We start from the raw sequence: 18,100 nt of genomic DNA, 5'->3' as shown, positions 1-18,100 counted from the left end.
TAGTGTAGTTGGGGAGGGAAAGCAAAAGTAGAAAAAGATAATATCATTCAAGATGATGTATAGGAGAGATTCCTTGTGTTCTGAGACCATGATGATAACTGAGTAGACCTCACACAAACATCAAATGTCTGAACATTTGGTCTTTGGTAATACCAGTGATTCATTTAGTACCCTGTCCAGTATGAGATATTTAGTCAATAGATTTTAGAAATATATGGGAATGGTATAGGTATTTTTTTTTCTACTCAGAGCTGTCTTGATGATCAGGTTGACATGGAGATAAGAGCAGCAAGTAAACATTCCATTTTCCTTTTCCTTCCAGTTTTAAGGATCTGGGCTTTTCCATTTTGTTCCAGGAACTTCTTCATCTTGCAAGATCACTTAGCCTTGGAAATCACTCCTTGTCGATATTTTCTGACCATGGAGCCCCTCCCTTTGATTGGAGAGTGAAGAGCTCCCACCAAAACCTCCATTTATATAGGGCAACCTAGCCAGACATGTCTTCATTTCTCATCAGCTTATACTCTACTGAGCTTCTCCACCATGCCCCCATATTCTGAGTATCTTTCCTCCCTACATCCTTTTCAGGTAATTTTTGTGAGTTGTTTTCCCTCCCATTAGATTGCAAGCTCCTTGATCGCAAGGACTATCTTTCTTTGTTGTATTTATTTCTAATGCTTAATACAGTCTGGAACATACTAAGTGTTAATAAATCTTTGTTGATTTGATTTGACTTCACAAGTAGGCAAGATGCATTAGAATAAATAAGAACTATTTATATTCCATCTGGAAATTCTTTGGTGCAATTAAAGATGACCACTACAATGGGTAGGAATGGACCAGAGTTATCATATGGCAGTGCAATGTTGCATGAAGTATAAACAAAGCATTTGCCAAATGATCCCATATTTCTTAAGATAAAAATCACATATTGTTTACTAAATAATACCAACACTGTGACCCTTCTAAGTATATAGTTCAACCACTTGTTTATGTATTCTACTAAAAGCATTCACAGTTTATATTGCTCAAAAAAAGATCTATAAATGCTTACAAGAAAACAATATCTTGGGTGAAGAGCAAAACATGTTTGCTAAGAAGTTTAAAGGGTATAAAGAGCTATTCATTATCAATTCAGTTATTATCGACAAACCTCCCAAAAGTGTTATAATATTTATATCACCTTTATTGATTATCATAAAGTCTTTTCTGTATTTATAACTTAATCACATGTTGCAATTATATAAAATAGAACTAAGCATAGGATCATAGAATATTAGATCTGGAGCGAGAAGTAAACTTAGAGACCATGTTCATTTAATAGATAAGAAATCTGAGCCCTAAAGAAGTTAAAGTAAATTGCCCTACATCATGCAAATAGGAAGCAACAGAGGAATGATTCAAATCCTTATCATGTGATTCCAAAGGAAGAGCTCTTGCCACTGTGAGAATACTAGAATATTTGATATTCAAATGAAAAATAATTCCCTATTTCAAACATACCACCAATATGATTATATAAAGAATAATTGTTATAAAATGTATGATCCTCAGGTTATTATTTGAGCTCTTTATTATTCTGTTGGGTTCTAAATACATCTTCACATCAACATAAAAATGAATTTGACTTTCATATCAAAGAAAGGGTTATATCAAAACATTGTATTAATCAAAATTTACATAGAAAGTTTCAAATTATATGGTTCCAAGAAGAGCACAATATACTGGTGATTCATCTTAAAGAATTTTGTTTAAATGATGCAAAGAAAAATGTCATTTGTATTTGATAGATACAAAATTAGCTTTTTAAATAATTTTTTTTATTTACATGTGAACAAAAATTTTAAACATTGATTAAAATGTTTTTGTGCTCCAAATTCTTTTCTTCCTTCTCTCTTCTGTTCCCTTCTTGAGAAGGCAAACAATTTGATATAAATTAAATATGTGCAGTCATGCAAAACATTTTCATATTAGTCAAGTTGCAAAAGCGAACGAGACCAAAAAAAGAAACAAACAAATCCAAGAATAATAAAGAAAGTGAAAAAAAATGTGCTTCAATCTGCATTCATACTATCAACTCTTTCTATGGAAATCTATGGAATTTTTATTCATAAGTTCTTTGGAATAAGTGTAAAATTCTTAATGTGTATTAGAGCAGAATAAATAGGAAAGGCTTTAAACTTTAATTTTAAGACCAAATTGAGTCAATGGATGCAGATGATACTTATAAATACCTTGGTCTTTTTCAGGTAAGAAACAACAAACCTAAAGCTATCAAGCAGAAGGCCATAACTGCAAACATTTTCTTTTTCAATACAATTGGGGGTTGTGTCTTGTCTAGGATCACACAGCTGGTAAGCATCAAGTATCTCAGGTCACATTTAAACTCAGGTCCTCCTGACTCCAACTCAAGGCTATCCTAATTTGAGGCTTGATGTTCTATCCACTGCACACCTAGCCACCTCCTGTAGGTGTAAATGCTAAGAGACTCATTGGTATCCTGACATTGAAGCATAATGGGAAGAATGCATTTAGAGCAATCTACATTTATATAATACTAATGCTAATGTAATGTGTACACTTTGGGCATGGTAACATGGTCAATATACAATCTAGATGGTGTCCAAACAAGGAGTATTTCCATGTTAATGAAATATATTTATTACCTCAAGGCAGCTTTAGGAAAAACTTCATCAAACAAGAGGCAGAGGTTCTCAATGCATAAAATTTTATAAAAATACTCTTGGAACAAAGAGAACTAACTGCATGTGCTCACACACCCATACATGCACACAAACACAAATAGTAATGACTGGAAATAAGACTATACTACTGGTTTAGCTCTAGTTGCTGTGAAATGGTTAAGATCCAGTAAGATCCAGTTCATTGGTTGATCTTTACATGTGCCAGGAAAGGGAACAAGCATTTATTAAGCACCTATTAAGTATCAGGTCTTGTGCTAGGCACTTTACAATTATTTTGTTTAATCCTCATAACAACCCTTAGGGGCTGGGACTTTTATGAATTTCATTTTACAGAAGGTTGTGATAAGTGGAGTTAGGTAACCTTAGGGTCACATAGATAGTAAGTGTCTGAGAGTGGATTGGGACTCAGCAGATCTTTTTGACTCTAAGCCCAGTGATTTATTCACTGGAGAACAAGTGGCTAAGTCATGAAGATTTATTTACAGAAATGGAAGAGTTAATGATAGCAATTCAGTATCAGGTCACTGCTTCTCAGAAATTACAGAAAGGTTGTTCTTAAGGAGCCTAGACTTATTAACCAATGCAAATTATTCAATGAAGAGTGGAAACTGTGCAACACATCATTATACAAGCAGCAAAATAAACTAGAATAAATCAATAATACCAATAGCCTAATTGCTGGAAATATTTTAGTGCAGAGTACGATGATCACTAAAGCAGGGAAACCATGAGTGCACATGAAATGGACCAAACACATAAATGTTTTCATTATGCACCAGTACTTCATCATAACAAAGCTGGAAACAGAATTTACTAGTTTCAGGCAAGGGCTTCCTATTGCTTTTTGTCAAAGGTATATTCAACTCTAAGTCACACAGCAATATATTTTGATCAGTTCAGGGCAATAGTAGGGAAAAAACCTTCATCCTTAAGCTTATATTAGACAATATAAAAGATGAAATTGAAGTTTTATTAAAATCTGAAGGAAGAACTAAGGATTGTTGAAAATTGACATTTAATGCAAACTCCAGAAATGCTCTTAGAAAAATCAGATGGATGACAGAAACAATACCAATGTCTCAAATGATTTGGAAAAGAGAATGTAGTTTCAAAAATATATATTTTTGAGTTCAATGCTATGAATCCACTAACCAGATCGTCTTGTAAAATGGAGAATAATTTTAAAAATCTAGGATTTGCCATAGCTTTCATGAACAAATCAAGTGACTTACTCTCATGGTAAAACACATAGAAAGAAATACATGGAATTGTAAAGGAATACCCTTAAGGTCAAACACCATCATGAGAGAAGCTGTTTAAGAATCCTATCAAAGATCTGTGGAAGGACTTTGTGAGATTACAATATCTGTCTGGTAGCTGGACTAGAAAATTGAATTCCACATCACTCAATTAAAGACAATAAACAATTACATCTTGAATGTAATCTGGAAAATAAAAGAGTATCAAAAATTCCAAATCCTTTTAATCAATAAATGAAAGCAAGGGTTAACAATTTATGGTAACCCAAAAAATCAGGGCAATACAGAAAACAAAATGAACAATTGAATATATATCAAAAGCTTTTTACTACAGTGCTTTGGGAAGCAAAGAGATTAGAGAGAGATAACATCTTAGAGAAGAAGCTGTGGGAAATTGTTGATCATCCTTATGGTCAAAGGAAGGTAAATAGAACAAAAAACAAAAGTGAGATCAAATAAGAAACAACTTATGCCCTGTCAATATGATAAATGTTAGTACAATTACATCAAGGGAGTTGACTGAAACTTTAGCTTTCTTATAAAACTGGGTAGTAATGGGGCAGGATAAGATCTGGAATTATTGCCTTAAAGTGTTTACAGATGAATTACTGGCAAAACACTTTACCTGTTTTCTCTCAGATGGAAGCTTGATTCCATAGGAAATGGTATTGCATATACTTAATTATGCGTATTTGTTAGAAAGTTTTTTTATTTTTTAATGGGAGGGATAGAAGGTAAAGAGATTTTGTTAATTAAAAAATGAAGTTAAATTTAAAACATAAGATAAAAAGATAAGAAATTTACTACACATTTACTAATCAAAGGGGTGAAAACCAATAGCCCTTTCAAATATTGATCCATTACATTTATGTGCTTTACACAAATTATTCACAGTATCAAAGGAGATGATCCTATTAATGTGCCTGACACATGGTAGATGCTTATTAAATGACTATTCCCTTCCCCTGTTTTAAAAAAATACTTAAAAGTGGAAAAAAATTGTCCAAGGGACAAAAATGGTATGCCAAAATGTTATATGAAGGACAACTTATTATCAAATTGTGCTAAGTGGTGTTTACAAAAGTAAAACAGTCCTTGTCTTCAAGAAGCTTACATTTTAAACACTGCCTGGCTGTGACCCTGGGCAAATCACTTACCCTCAATTGCCTCAGCCAAAAAAAAAAGAAGCTTGCATTTTATCAGAGGAGACAACATGTATACATATAAGTATAAATAAAATAGAAAGAAGGCAATCTTAGTAGGGGAAGGGGAGTAGATCCTGGGAAAGATCAGGAAAGCTTCATGTAAAAGATAATGCTTGATCTGGGTCTAGATATTCTAAGAGTGTGTAATAGAGAATGCTTTGCAAGCATGGAGGACAGAGACAAAGGATGATAAAGATGAGAGATGGAATGCAATATATGAGCAAAAGTAAGAAGGCCGGTTTGAAGAGACCTGTATCAAGGGGAGTAAAGTGTAAAAAGGTTGGAAAGTTATATTTCTATGCAGCATTTAAAGGGTGGTAAATGTCAAATAGATTTATAGTTGAGCCTAAAGTCAATAGGGAACCACTAGAACTGTTGAAAAGGGGAGTGACAGGGTCATATTAGTATGTTAGGAAAATCACTTTGACAGCTGAATAGAGGATGAGTTAGAGTGGAGAGATGTTGAAGTATAGTGGTTAATAAGACTATTGTAATAGTTTAGGTGAGAAGTGATGAGACTCTGAATGAGGATGGTGATTGTGCTTGTTAAAAAATAAGACAGTCATAAGAGATGTTACAGAAATGACAAGATCTGGCTACAGATTTATTATGTAAAGGGAGGGAGAATAAACACTTGAGGATAATACCAAGATCATGAACCTGAGTGACAGGAGAGATGGTGTGCCCTCGATAGAAACAGGAAGTTTAGAAGAGATGGGGGTTTTTGTTCCTGAAGGGTAAAGTTGAGTTCTATTTTGAATATGTTGAGTTCAGAATGTCATATAGACATTCTGGTAGGATGATACTGGAATGCAGATAAATGACTGGAGTTGGATATATAGAATTTCAAAGTCATTTGTATAGAGATAATAATTAAAGTGATAGGAGCTTGCTAAGTGTAAAAGTGTTGAGAGAAAAGAGAAATGGGCCAGGGGCTTTAGGGTACACTCACAGTTAGAGGATATAATAGATGTTCATCTAGCAAAGGACACTGAGGAGGAATGGTCAGATAGATAGTCAGATAGATAGGAACAGAAACAGGAGATAATAAATAGTATCAGAAAATCCCAAGGAGAGAATATTTCAAGAGGAGAGGTAGGAAAAAATGTCTGATATCTCAGGGAAGCATGGATGACTATTGAGAAAAGGTCATCAGATTAAGCAATTTAGAAATTATTAGAAACTTTAGAGAGAACAATTTCAGTTGAGTGATGAGGTTAGAAACCAGACTGTAAGGCTTTGAAAAAATGAGTGAGATATTAGAAAGCAATAGTAGTAAAAAATTGTTTAGGGGTTTGAGTGAGAAGACGTATTGAGAAAGATATAGGATAACAACTAGAAGGAAGTATGTAGTTTAACGAAGACTTCTTTTCTTCTAGAAAATAGGAATGATTTGGATGAGTTTCTGGTTACAGAAAAGGAGCTTGTTGACAGAGGAAATTACAGGGAGAGCAAGCATGGTCTTAGAGAAAGCAAAAACAAAAACAGATCTAATTAAAAGAGATAAGGAAGAAAATATTATTAAAAGGCACTATAGGCAATAAAATATCAACATTAAATTTATACGCACTCAATGGTAATGCATCTAAATTTTTAAAGGATAAATTAAATGAGTTACAGGAAGAAACAAACATCAAACTATACTAGTGAGGACCTCAATTTTCCCCTCTAAGAACTAGATAAATTGAACCAAAGAAGATAGGAAGAAATTAGTTTAGAGATAGGTATTGAAGAAAGATGATTTTGAGGGTAATCTACAAGAAAGATCATATATTCATAGACTGGAGTAAAGGATGACTAAATTTGGGATAGTATCATGGAATTATAAGATATATAGAAAGAGAAAAGTAGGAATTTATGGAAAATCTCAGTAAAGTATGAGGTGTTTGATCTTCAACTGTGGGTGAAAGATAATGTGGGAGACAAAGAGAAAAGAGAAAATTCTAGGATAGATGTTATGGAGAGTGGGAAAAAATTAAAGAAAAGTAAAAAGACTACCTTGTGGCAATGGGAATTCTGGTGAAATTAGACAATATATATTTGTAGTTGACTCAAACAGAAAAAGTTGCATGATTTTCTCTGGTTCTTCAGTTCAGATTTGACAGGACTTAGGGTGGCAATAATACAAGATGACAAGGGACTGAAGAGCAGAGTTTAGCTGGTTAACTAAAGAATAGAAAAAGAAGTTAGAGTAGAAGTGATAGCTTGGGGATGTAATGAGGGATGGAAAGGTTATGGTGACAAAAGAGAATAGATTTAGAAGTAAGACACAGTGATGGAAATTAAGACATCTATACTAAACAAATAAATATATATATAAATTGGATTTAAGTGTAGTAGAGTTATATAAAGTCATCAGTCTTATTCTCTCTTCCAGAGTCATTGAAGGCCAGTGACAAGACAAAAGTCAGAATAATTGCAAAGGCCTGGGATGCAATGGATGACCTTGGTGTCTTTGATGTCTGACCAAGCTCTAAGTGTTCGAGTTGCTTTCATAGCCATTGGAACAAATTATTTCCATCCCCAAATTCTTCTGGGAGAAGTCTTTATATGCTTGGGGAAGAAATCCCCCTACTTCACCAGTAAGTTTGAGGCCTGTTGGTTTGCCCCAACCTGATTTAGCCTTTCTGCCTATACAGTTTTACCAGGGTATTCCCACTGTGTATGCTACAAATGAGTCCTAAGTGAAACTTTGGTGAAAGGTGGACACCAAAAGTAGATGAGCAGGCCTGAAAAGGGCTCAGCAGGCCCTCATATTAGAGGCCCTACCCCTCCCTGAATACCTAATGTGGTCCCAGATATAAGTGGAAGATAATCTTATGTTGGACTACTAAAATACTATTATTTAGAAGAAGTCAGAGATCCTTTAATTTTTTTCCTCAATTACTCTCATTTTGAATTGATATTTATCTTTAAGAAAAACAATAAACTACTTCAAGTCTTCTTCTGACCTCATTAATTTGGATTTAACTAATTTTTGATAATTCAAAAACATGAAAATTGGTTCTTACAAAGAATGTTAAAGTTAGTGACATAATGAGGAATTAAAAAAATCAATAATGCCTTATTAGGCATAGAACTGAATTTTACAATAGTTTACCTCATTTTATTTCTGGCTCTCCATTTATCTTGTAATTAATTTTAGTGCAGCATTAGAAAATCACAAAATGACTTTTCTTACATGGTTTATGACAAAAATGATTTTTGAGGGATCACTTAAAATATCACATAAAATTTTAACAAAACTCTCTTGAATAAATACACAGCAAAGATAAACATTTTATATATACAAAAAGGTAAAGTCAGGTCAATGTCAATTTATTTTTTTTTATAATGTGAAAGAAATTAAACATGAGATGAACTTTTAGAGATTATTTTAAGTACTTATAAATATACATTTATTAAAAGGCACACAGGCAACCTTAATCCAATTTTGTAGCTAAAAAGAAGCATAGTTGGTGTTGGACTTTCCTCTTTTGATTGTAAATCCAGTACTCTGCCTCTTTAGTTCTCTCAATGTTTCAGCTCTCTAAATCTAGAAGAAAACCTCCCCCCAACCAATCAATCAATAATATTTATTTAGTCTTTACTATGTGCTAGGCATTTGCTAAGCATGGTGGTTACAAAGAAAAAGCAAAAAAAGTCCATGTCCTCAAGGAACTTATTTTCTAATGGGTGACATCACATGGAAATCAGAACAAATAAGATTAATGTAAAGTAGATGAAAGGTAATCTTTTAGGGGGTGGCACTAACAGATTGGTGCTAGTATAGGGAAACAGAAAAGGTATGTTAAAGGATATAGTACTTGAGTCTTAAAAGAAGCCAAGGTGGGGGCAGGTAGGTGGTGCAGTGCATAGACTCTGAATTCAGGAGGACCTGAGTTCAAATTTGGTCTCAGACACTTAACACTGCCTAGCTGGGTGATCCTGGGCAAATCACTTAACCCCAATTGCCTCAGGGAAAAAAAAACCCTGGGTATCAGCTGGATGGTCCAGTGGATAGAGCACCAGACCTGAATTCAAATCTAGTCTCAGCCTTACTTGCCTCCAAATTAAAAGGCAAGTAACTGGGGAGTTCTAGGATTCAGAAATATGTAGGGAGAACATTCTAATTAGGAGGAATAACCAATAGAAAATACACAGAAACTGGAAATTGGATATTGGGAGTAAGAAGCAGTAAATAGAATACCATATTTGAAATGCATAGTATGTAGATGTAGTAATGTATAATTATATTGGGAATGTGGTAAAGAGCTTTAAATTTAAAATGACTTTATATTTTCTACCAAAGAGAATAGGAAATCACTGGAGTTTACTGAATATGAGAGTGATTAAGGCTAGCTTTTGAGGGAAATCACTTTGGCAGCTTAGTGGAAGACAGATTAGAGAGTGGAGACTAAGAGGCTATTTGAATAATTCAGGTGAGAGATGATAAAGCAGCTATGTGAACAGAAAGAAGAGAACTACAAAAAAGATATAGAGAAAGAAATTATATAATTTGGTAGTTGTAAGAGATGGCAAGAAGTGGTAAATGCTAAGTGGATAAATAAGAGAAGAATCAAAGTTTTGAAACTGGGAGCATAAGGACGGTGGTACTTAGTAAATTTCAGAGGAAGGGATGGTTCTGTGTTGGATGCATTGAGTTAGAATATCCTATGGCTCCTAAGAACATACTATGTAATTCTATGTTATGGCTCAAAATGGGCAAAAGGGCCCTAAGGAGAATTAAATCACTAACAGCTGAGGTAGACCATTCAATTTGTGGACACTTCCAATCATTAGATTTTTCTTGATATTGTCTCTTTGCTTCTGGGTCCCTAAATTGAACAAGCCTGATTTCTCTCCTATATGACAGTCTTGAAAATACTTAACCCAGCTATTATTCCATCCTAAATCTTTTCAGTTTACATATCTGAAGATTCTTTGACTTATTCTCATATGACATGAATTCAATTTCTTTCACCATCCTGATTTCTATCTTCTGGACATGTTATCAATGTCATTCCTGGATTGTGGCACCCAGAGTTGGATACAATAATCAAGAAGTGTTTTGACCAGAGCAGAGAACAGAGAGACTATTACCTCTTTCTATTACTCAAAATTATGCCTCTTTTTTACTTTTTTGGATTTGCTGCTTCATACTGCTGACATTGAATTTCAGTAGCATAGTAGCGTCAGAAGGTAGATTCTAAGAAACTGAATAGTGAATGGGAGGTAAAGAATGGAAGTAATAAATATAGATACCTTTTAAAGCAGTTTGCCTGGAAAAGGAAGGAGAGATCTAGGAGTAAAAGTTGAAGGATTGGCAGACTTTTAAGGATTTTCAATTGGTTATCTTCCTCTTTCTTCTCCTTTCCCTCTTTCTATTTTGTCCCCCTTGGCAATTCCAGTTAGCTCCAGGATTTCAAATGCTACATCTAGTCAGCTGCTTCCTTCATCTATATTTTCAGTCCTGTTAAGTCTCCTGAATTCTGACTCTGCACCACAATTTGACTTCTGAACATCTCCAACTTCATGTCATATTCAAATTCAACCCATTCAAAAACATGTTTATTATTTTTCTCTCCAAACTTTTAAAAAATACTTCAATATTTCTATTTGTGGTACCAACATTTACAGATTTCTTTTTCTATAAATTTGGGATGATCTTTAATACTCTCTTTACTTCAAATTGCAGATAAGGTCAGTTTCCAAGTACTTTATACATCTTTTTTAAAATTGAAAAATTTCCAACTAATAAGCATTTATTTTCTCTACCTATTACCTTTCTTTTTGAGATTGATTACCCACCTAATTAGATTTAGTGGTCCAAGAAAACCAAGAGAAGGTAATGTCTCTCATTCAATAATTAAGAATCAATAAAAATCATATACATAAGAAGATAAGCCAATAGATAAGATACTAAGAACAAAAGGAAGTATGAGTAAAAAGCTTAAGCTTATACAAGTAAAGAACATAAAATTCTCTCTTACAGCTTTTATTTCTTTGAAGAGAAGAAATGAAAACTTTTATGAAGAAAAAGGAAACAACAGTGCTTGAAGAAAAATAATCCTATGGACATTTCAGGGATGGTGGAACAATGGTTAGAAACTCCTAAATTGTTCGAAAAGAGAAAAGAAATTTATAAAGGAAGAAATTAGGAAAGCATTTAGGTCAGAAATTGAAAATTTCCATGGAGAAATTAGAACTCAACGAGGAATTTTTAAAAGTACAGTTAGCATAATGACAAGAATTGAATACATCATGGAAAATCTGTCCAAAGAAATAAAAGTTGTAAAAGAAAACAATAGATGTAGAGCACAAATGCTGAAGTGGAGGAAAATCGAGCAGAAGAAAAGTGAACACTAGTAATGTTAACACACACATACACATATACATTTTATACAATCTGAAGTGTTTGATCTTGAAAAAAGGTAGGTAATGTATGTGCCAAAATGTTTGTGGGAGCTCTTTTTGTTGTAGCTAGAAACTGGAAGTTGAATGGATGTCCATCAGTTGGAGAATAGTTGGGGAAATTATGGTATATGAATGTTATGGAATATTATTGCTCTGTAAGAAATGACCAGCAGGAGGAATACAGAGAGGCTTGGAGAGACTTACATCAACTGATGCTGAGTGAAATGAGCAGAACCAGAAGATTGCTGTACACTTCAATGCTGTATGAAGATGTATTCTGATGGAAGTGATATCTTCAACATAAAGAAGATCCAACTCACTTCCAGTTGATCAATGATGGACAGAAATAATTACACCCAGAGATGGAACACTGGGAAGTGAATGTAAATTGTTAGCACTACTGTCTATCTACCCAGGTTACTTATACCTTCGGAAGCTAATACTTAATGTGCAACAAGAAAATGGTATTTACACACATATATTGTATCTAGGTTTTACTGTAACACATGTAAAATGTATGGGATTGCCTGTCATCGGGGGGAGGGAATGGAGGGAGGGAGGGATAATTTGGAAAAATGAATACAAGGGATAATATTATTAAAAAATTACTCATCCATATATACTGTGAAAAAAATTCCAAATTAAAAAAAAAAAAGAAAAAGGTAGGTAATTGCTAAGTTAAACAAAAGATGGGTGTCCTAAAGAACATGAAAATTCAGATACTTTATGTACTTAAATAGTTGACCTTGAAGGCTAATTAAAAATGAAATTTCCCTAAGAAACCTGAAATTAAAAAAAATCATCAGTATCACAATTCATGAAATATAAAAGAAAATTGCCCTGAACTTTTAACATAGCAAATGATCAATTAGAAGAATCTGTAGGGGTAGCTAGATGGTGAGGTAGATAGAGCACTAGCCTTGAGGTCAGGAGGACCTGAATTCAAATTTGGACTCAGACACTTAATACTGCCTAGCTGTGAGACCCTGGGCAAGTCACTTAACCCCAATTGCCTCAGCAAAATAAGTAAATAAATCAAAACCAAACAAATAAATAAAGATAATAAATAAAGACATGCAGATTATTTCATCTGAAAACCCTCCAAATATCAAAAGCACAAGATAAATATTCAGCATAATTATTAAGAAAAGGTATACGAAATCAATTATTTCATATTTATAGGCTATGCCTTTTTTTTTTTTTTTTTAAGGAAAGATCTATAAGGTAAAAGAAAAGCCAAAGAAGGACAATCAAGAAATAAAAATGGTGAATGGTGGGATCAAGTGAAGCCTGTTCAAGGATAGAGGACTAAACATATTTGTAGGCATCAGAGAAAGAACCTACAGACAGGCTGCTATTTAACTTGGAGAAAAGAAGGGAGGGGATGAAGTCAAAGGCAAAAATAAATGTCTTGACCCTAGGCAAGCAGGGTTATCTCTTCGTCTGAGATTAGAGCCAAGGAAGAAGAAATGACTGTTTTGAAAAGCAGAATAGGGGAAAAAAAGGAAGAAAGGCCTCTGTTTACTCTATGAAATATAAAACCAAGTCTTTTGAGGAAGGAATCTTGAGAAGAGTAAAGAAGGTTTTCTTTTTTTTTTTTTTAATTTTATTTTAATAGTTTTTATTTACCAGATATATGCATGGGTGATTTTACAACATTGACAATTGTCAAATCTTTTGTTCTAATATTCCCCCTCCTTCCCCCCCCCCCATGGCAGGTTGACCAACACATGTTAAATATGTTAGAGTATAAGTTAAATACAATCTATGTATACATATCCAAACAGTTGTTTTGCTGTACAAAAAGAATTGGACTTTGAAATAGTGTATAATTAGCCTGTTAAGGAAATCCAAAATGCAGGCGGACAAAATTAGAGGGATTGGGAATTCTATGTAGCGGTTCATAGTCATCTCCCAGAGTTCTTTCGCTGGGTGTAGCTGGTTCAGTTCATTATTGCTCTATTGGAACTGATTTGGTTCATCTCATTGTTGAAAATGGCCACATCCATCAGAATTGATATCATATAGTATTGTTGAAGTATACAACAATCTCTAAAGAAGGTTTTCAATGGCCAATAGGATGAACATCACAGAATCCTATTTTGGGAGTAAAAAAAGAGCTTATACATCATGGAAGGTCTTGTTAAAATTATATGACATAGACATGTCTCTCCAGGCCTTTCTGAAATCAATCTGCTGATCATTTCTTTTAGAACAATAACATAGCATTTTTAAATAAACTTTTGAACAAGTAAATAATTTTCTTGTCTTCTGGCATGTTAAAGCAATAGGTTAGACTGTCCGTCAATGTCTGCCACAATGGCTAGCCATAAAGACTCCAGCACCATATTTATCAGAAGGACAAGCTTGTCAAAGGCAGCTAATCTACCATTCTCATCAACCCCATAGTACTTCAGAATAGCAAGTTTATCCTTCTTTCTCTTTGGAGTGATGTAAGACTTCTTTTTTTTCTTGGCACTATCTTAAAGTCTTGGAACAAGATGAAGAGTCAACTCTGGAATGTTGCAGTCAGGCAAAATATGTCCATCTTCCAGTTGCTTGCCTGCAAAAATCAAACTGTGTTGATCAGAGGGAATACCTTGCTTATCGTGTATCTTGGCCTTGACGTTTTCAATAGTATTGTACGGTTTGACTTCAAAGGTGATGGTCTTCTCCATCAAAGACTTCATAGAAGTCTTTTTTCACACAGAAATTTGCATTGTGGTACTGGGTTCACCTAAGGAGAGGAAAGATAAAAGGGGGTGGTCAAAGACAGTGGGTGGGAAGCAGGGAGGCTCCTCTATGGAGCACAAGGCATGCTCACCAACAACTTTTTTTTTTTTTTTTTTTATCATGAGTCTTTTGGACTTTTCTTGGATCCCTGTATTGATCAGAGTAGCCTAGTTTTTCAGAGCTGATCATCATTACAACATTACTATTACTGTGGACAATGATCTCCCAGTTCTTTTCACTTCATTTTATACCAATTCTTATAGGTTTTGTTATGTTTTTCTGAATCCCTCCATTTTGACTGTTATGTAAAAAGGTTTAGTTGTTTTACATGAATGTCTTTTTTTTTTTTTTTTAGCTCTAAGTGTTAACAAAGTTCTAGCACAATCAATTACTGCTAGTTTTGATATTTATAACTCACCTAGCTCTACCCTTTGCTTATTTGCCTGTAACCTGGTCATCTATTCTGATGTCCAATAGCGAGTGCAAGGGGAGATCAATAGTGTTCTGCCCAATAAGTTCTATCTTTTAGAATCTTTTTTCTTTTCTTTCTTTATTTTAAAAACTTTTTATTTGTAAAACATATGCAAGAATGATTTTTCAACATTGACCTTTGCATAGCCTTGTTTTTCAGATTTTCCCCTCCTTCCCCCTACCCCTTGCCATCTGTGGGTGTTATACATATTACATATATATATATGTTATACATTTTATTCAATATGTTATATATGTTATCCAATATATGTTATACATGTTAAAACATGTTAAATCCAATATGTGTAAACATATTTATACAATTCTCTTGCTGTATAAGAAAAATCAGATCAAAAGGAAAATAAATGAGTAAGAAAACAAAATGCAAGTTAACAACAACAAAAAGGGTGAGAATGTTACGTTGTGATCCTTATTCAGTTCCCACAGTTCTCTTTCTGGCTCTCTTTGTCACAAGGTCATTGGAATTGTTGGAAATCATCTCATTTTTGGAAAGAGTCACATTCATCAGAATTGATCGTCGTATAATATTGATGTTGCTGTGTATAATGATCTCCTGGTTCTGATCATTTCGCTTAGCATCAGTTCATATAAGTCTCCAGGACTCTCTAAAATCATCTTCCTGATAATTTCGTATAGAATATTTCATAACATTCATATAACATAACTTATTCAGCCATTCTCCAATTGATGGGCATCCAATCAGTTTCCAGTTTCTTGCTACTACAAAAAGGGCTGCTACAAACACTTTTGCACATGTGTATCCCTTTCCCTCCTTTAAGATTTCTTTGGGACATTATCCCAGTAGTAACACTGCTAGATCAAAGGGTATGTACAGTTTGATAACTTTTTCAGGATAATTCCAAATTGCTTTTCAGAATGGTTGGATCAGTTTACAACTCCACCAACAATGTATTAGTGTCCTAGTTTTCCCACATTCCCTCCAACATTCATTTATTATCTTTTCCTGTCATCTTAGCCAATCTGAGAGGTGTGTAGTGGTATTTCAAAGTTGTCTTAACTTACATTTCTCTGATCAATAGTAATTTAGAGCATCTTTTCATATAAAAAATTAATTTCTTCATCTGAAAATTGTTCATATCCATTGGCCATTTATTAATTGGAGAATGGCTTGAATTCTTATAAATTTGAGTCAATTCTCTATATATTTTAGAAATAAGGCCTTTATCAGACCCTTAAATATAAAAATGTTTTCCCAATTTATTGCTTTCCTTTTGTAAAAACTTTTTTTTCAAAAGCATGATGTATTTCCTTTGATGTTAAAAGGCAAAAATGTGGGAAGAAACTACATTTGAACACCAGATTTTATTGACAAGGAATGAGACATCTCAGAAGCTTTTTCTAATCTTGAACAAAATTCTGAAATTGGCAATATTTATTTTCATTTCTAACAATTCAGTCCTCTTTTCCCTACTTGAAGGCACTTTTCTTTCTTCTCCAGTTATTCCCCAACTGTCCTTTTCTTTCTTTAATATAAAAACCTTTTTCTTAGGCTCTCAATTCAATTCAATGAATGAGTTGTGATTGTTAGCTGCTTAAAAGGTTACATGACCCAGGGGAATAAGCATTTTAAAATAGATCAGAGTCAGAGAACAGGTAAAGGAGCAGTGAGTAGAATATGACAATCTTCATTGGTTTCAGTTTCCTTATTGAAAAATGAACTACATGTCCTTAGACGTCCCTTCTTGCCCTTGATCCTACATCCCATTGGGCTCACTCTCTTAACTCCTACTCATATTTGCAGACTAGTTCCCCAGAGGGCTGCTAATTTGTATATAATTTTTTTTTCAGGATTCTAGGGACAACCATTATAGTGTAGAAGTATTTTTCTATGTTATCAATCATAAGTCCCCATCTGGCATGCCCCATTTTGGTTATTAATTAGCTAGCCAGAGTTAGTTAGTTTCTAGGAAAGGTTATTACTAAAGAGGAATAGCAAGGAAAATTGATATAGAAACATCCCTCTGAAAACAGAGATCCATTCTCTCCTTTTACATATAATATCTAAATTTAGTTTAAATTTCAGGAACTTATAAAGCTAAAGGATGAACTCACATCTCCTAATAGTACAAATCACTTTTTTTGCTTTATAGAATTTTCATGAGGTAAATTTATATAAGGAGAATGTTGGAAGTAACTCTTATTGTTTCATGAGTGTCTATTGTAAAGTGTTCAGGGTCAACATTTGCAAACACTATAAATCAGGTCTTGATTTTTAAAAATCGATTGGACATAAGAAAGAGATAATTTTAATAATGTGAATTAAATGTAAAAATATGTTATAGAGACCATAGAACCAATTGTTAAACATTTACTAGCATATACTTTTGCCCCAGGTAAAAGTCTCTGCTGGATTTCATAAATTAGTGCATTTTTTATTACCTCATTTCCTATTCTGATTGCTTCTATTTTTTTCCTTTTCTTATTGCTATTGCTAAGATTTCTGATACAATATTGATATATGTAGAATTCTGAAACTGCCTTTCTTTGTTAGCTGTTCTACCTTTATTTGTTTCTGAGTGTCATTAGCCACTGTTGCTTAGGAATAGGAGTATCATTTTTCAGGCCAGATTTTTTGAAATCTCTAAGTTTATCACTCATCAACAGAGGGAGGGCTGTTTAATACTTCTCTCCACTCTTAAATATGCTACACTATTATATATGCTTAAAGATTTGCCTTCTTATAAAGCAAGAAATTCTTGAATTCCATTCATTATATACAGGCCCAGAAGAAAGTCTAGGTCTTTTATCTAAGCCAATTCATTTCTAATGTAGTATTATCTTATTTCATCCAATGTTTCTCAGCACTTCAATCCTGCTGAATTGATTAAAGGTTTGTTTACACTGGGTTTAGACCTTTGATTGATTCAATAGAGATGTCTGGGATTTGTTCATGATTAGTTTATATCTTTGATTGATTCTGTAATTCAGATACAAACCTTTTTTTTTTTGCTGGAAAAAGAATTCCTAGCATCATAGATCATAGGACTATAAATTTAGAAGGACCTTACAAATCCAATTCAAACCCTTTATTTTACAGATGAGGAAACTGAGAAAACTCATTGAAACTCAATGATGGAATTAACAGCATTATCTCTGTAGATATAAGGAGTGAAAAGAGTTAGCAAGGAGAATATATCTATATCTATATCTATAATATATTTATCCTGGTGAGTTAAAAACCTAACAATAGTTAATCACTAGGGCAAATGATATAAAGGTCAGACTGAAATTCAAGACTGAGCATTCTTTCATTTATTGGTTAAACAATATTTACTGGTGCCTACTACAT

General features: G+C 33.6%; 1 pseudogene; it reads right to left on the bottom strand.

The window, feature by feature from the left end:
• Window positions 1–13,774: 13,774 nt before the first annotated feature.
• LOC141550538 (ubiquitin-ribosomal protein eS31 fusion protein-like) lies at window positions 13,775–14,255 on the bottom strand (annotated as a pseudogene).
• Window positions 14,256–18,100: the final 3,845 nt, after the last annotated feature.

The sequence above is a fragment of the Sminthopsis crassicaudata genome, chromosome 1 (assembly GCF_048593235.1).
Source record: "Sminthopsis crassicaudata isolate SCR6 chromosome 1, ASM4859323v1, whole genome shotgun sequence".
In the NCBI taxonomy this organism is placed as follows: domain Eukaryota; kingdom Metazoa; phylum Chordata; class Mammalia; order Dasyuromorphia; family Dasyuridae; genus Sminthopsis; species Sminthopsis crassicaudata.
Note: the sequence above shows the minus strand (reverse complement) of the source record. Positions and strands in the feature narration are given on the sequence as shown.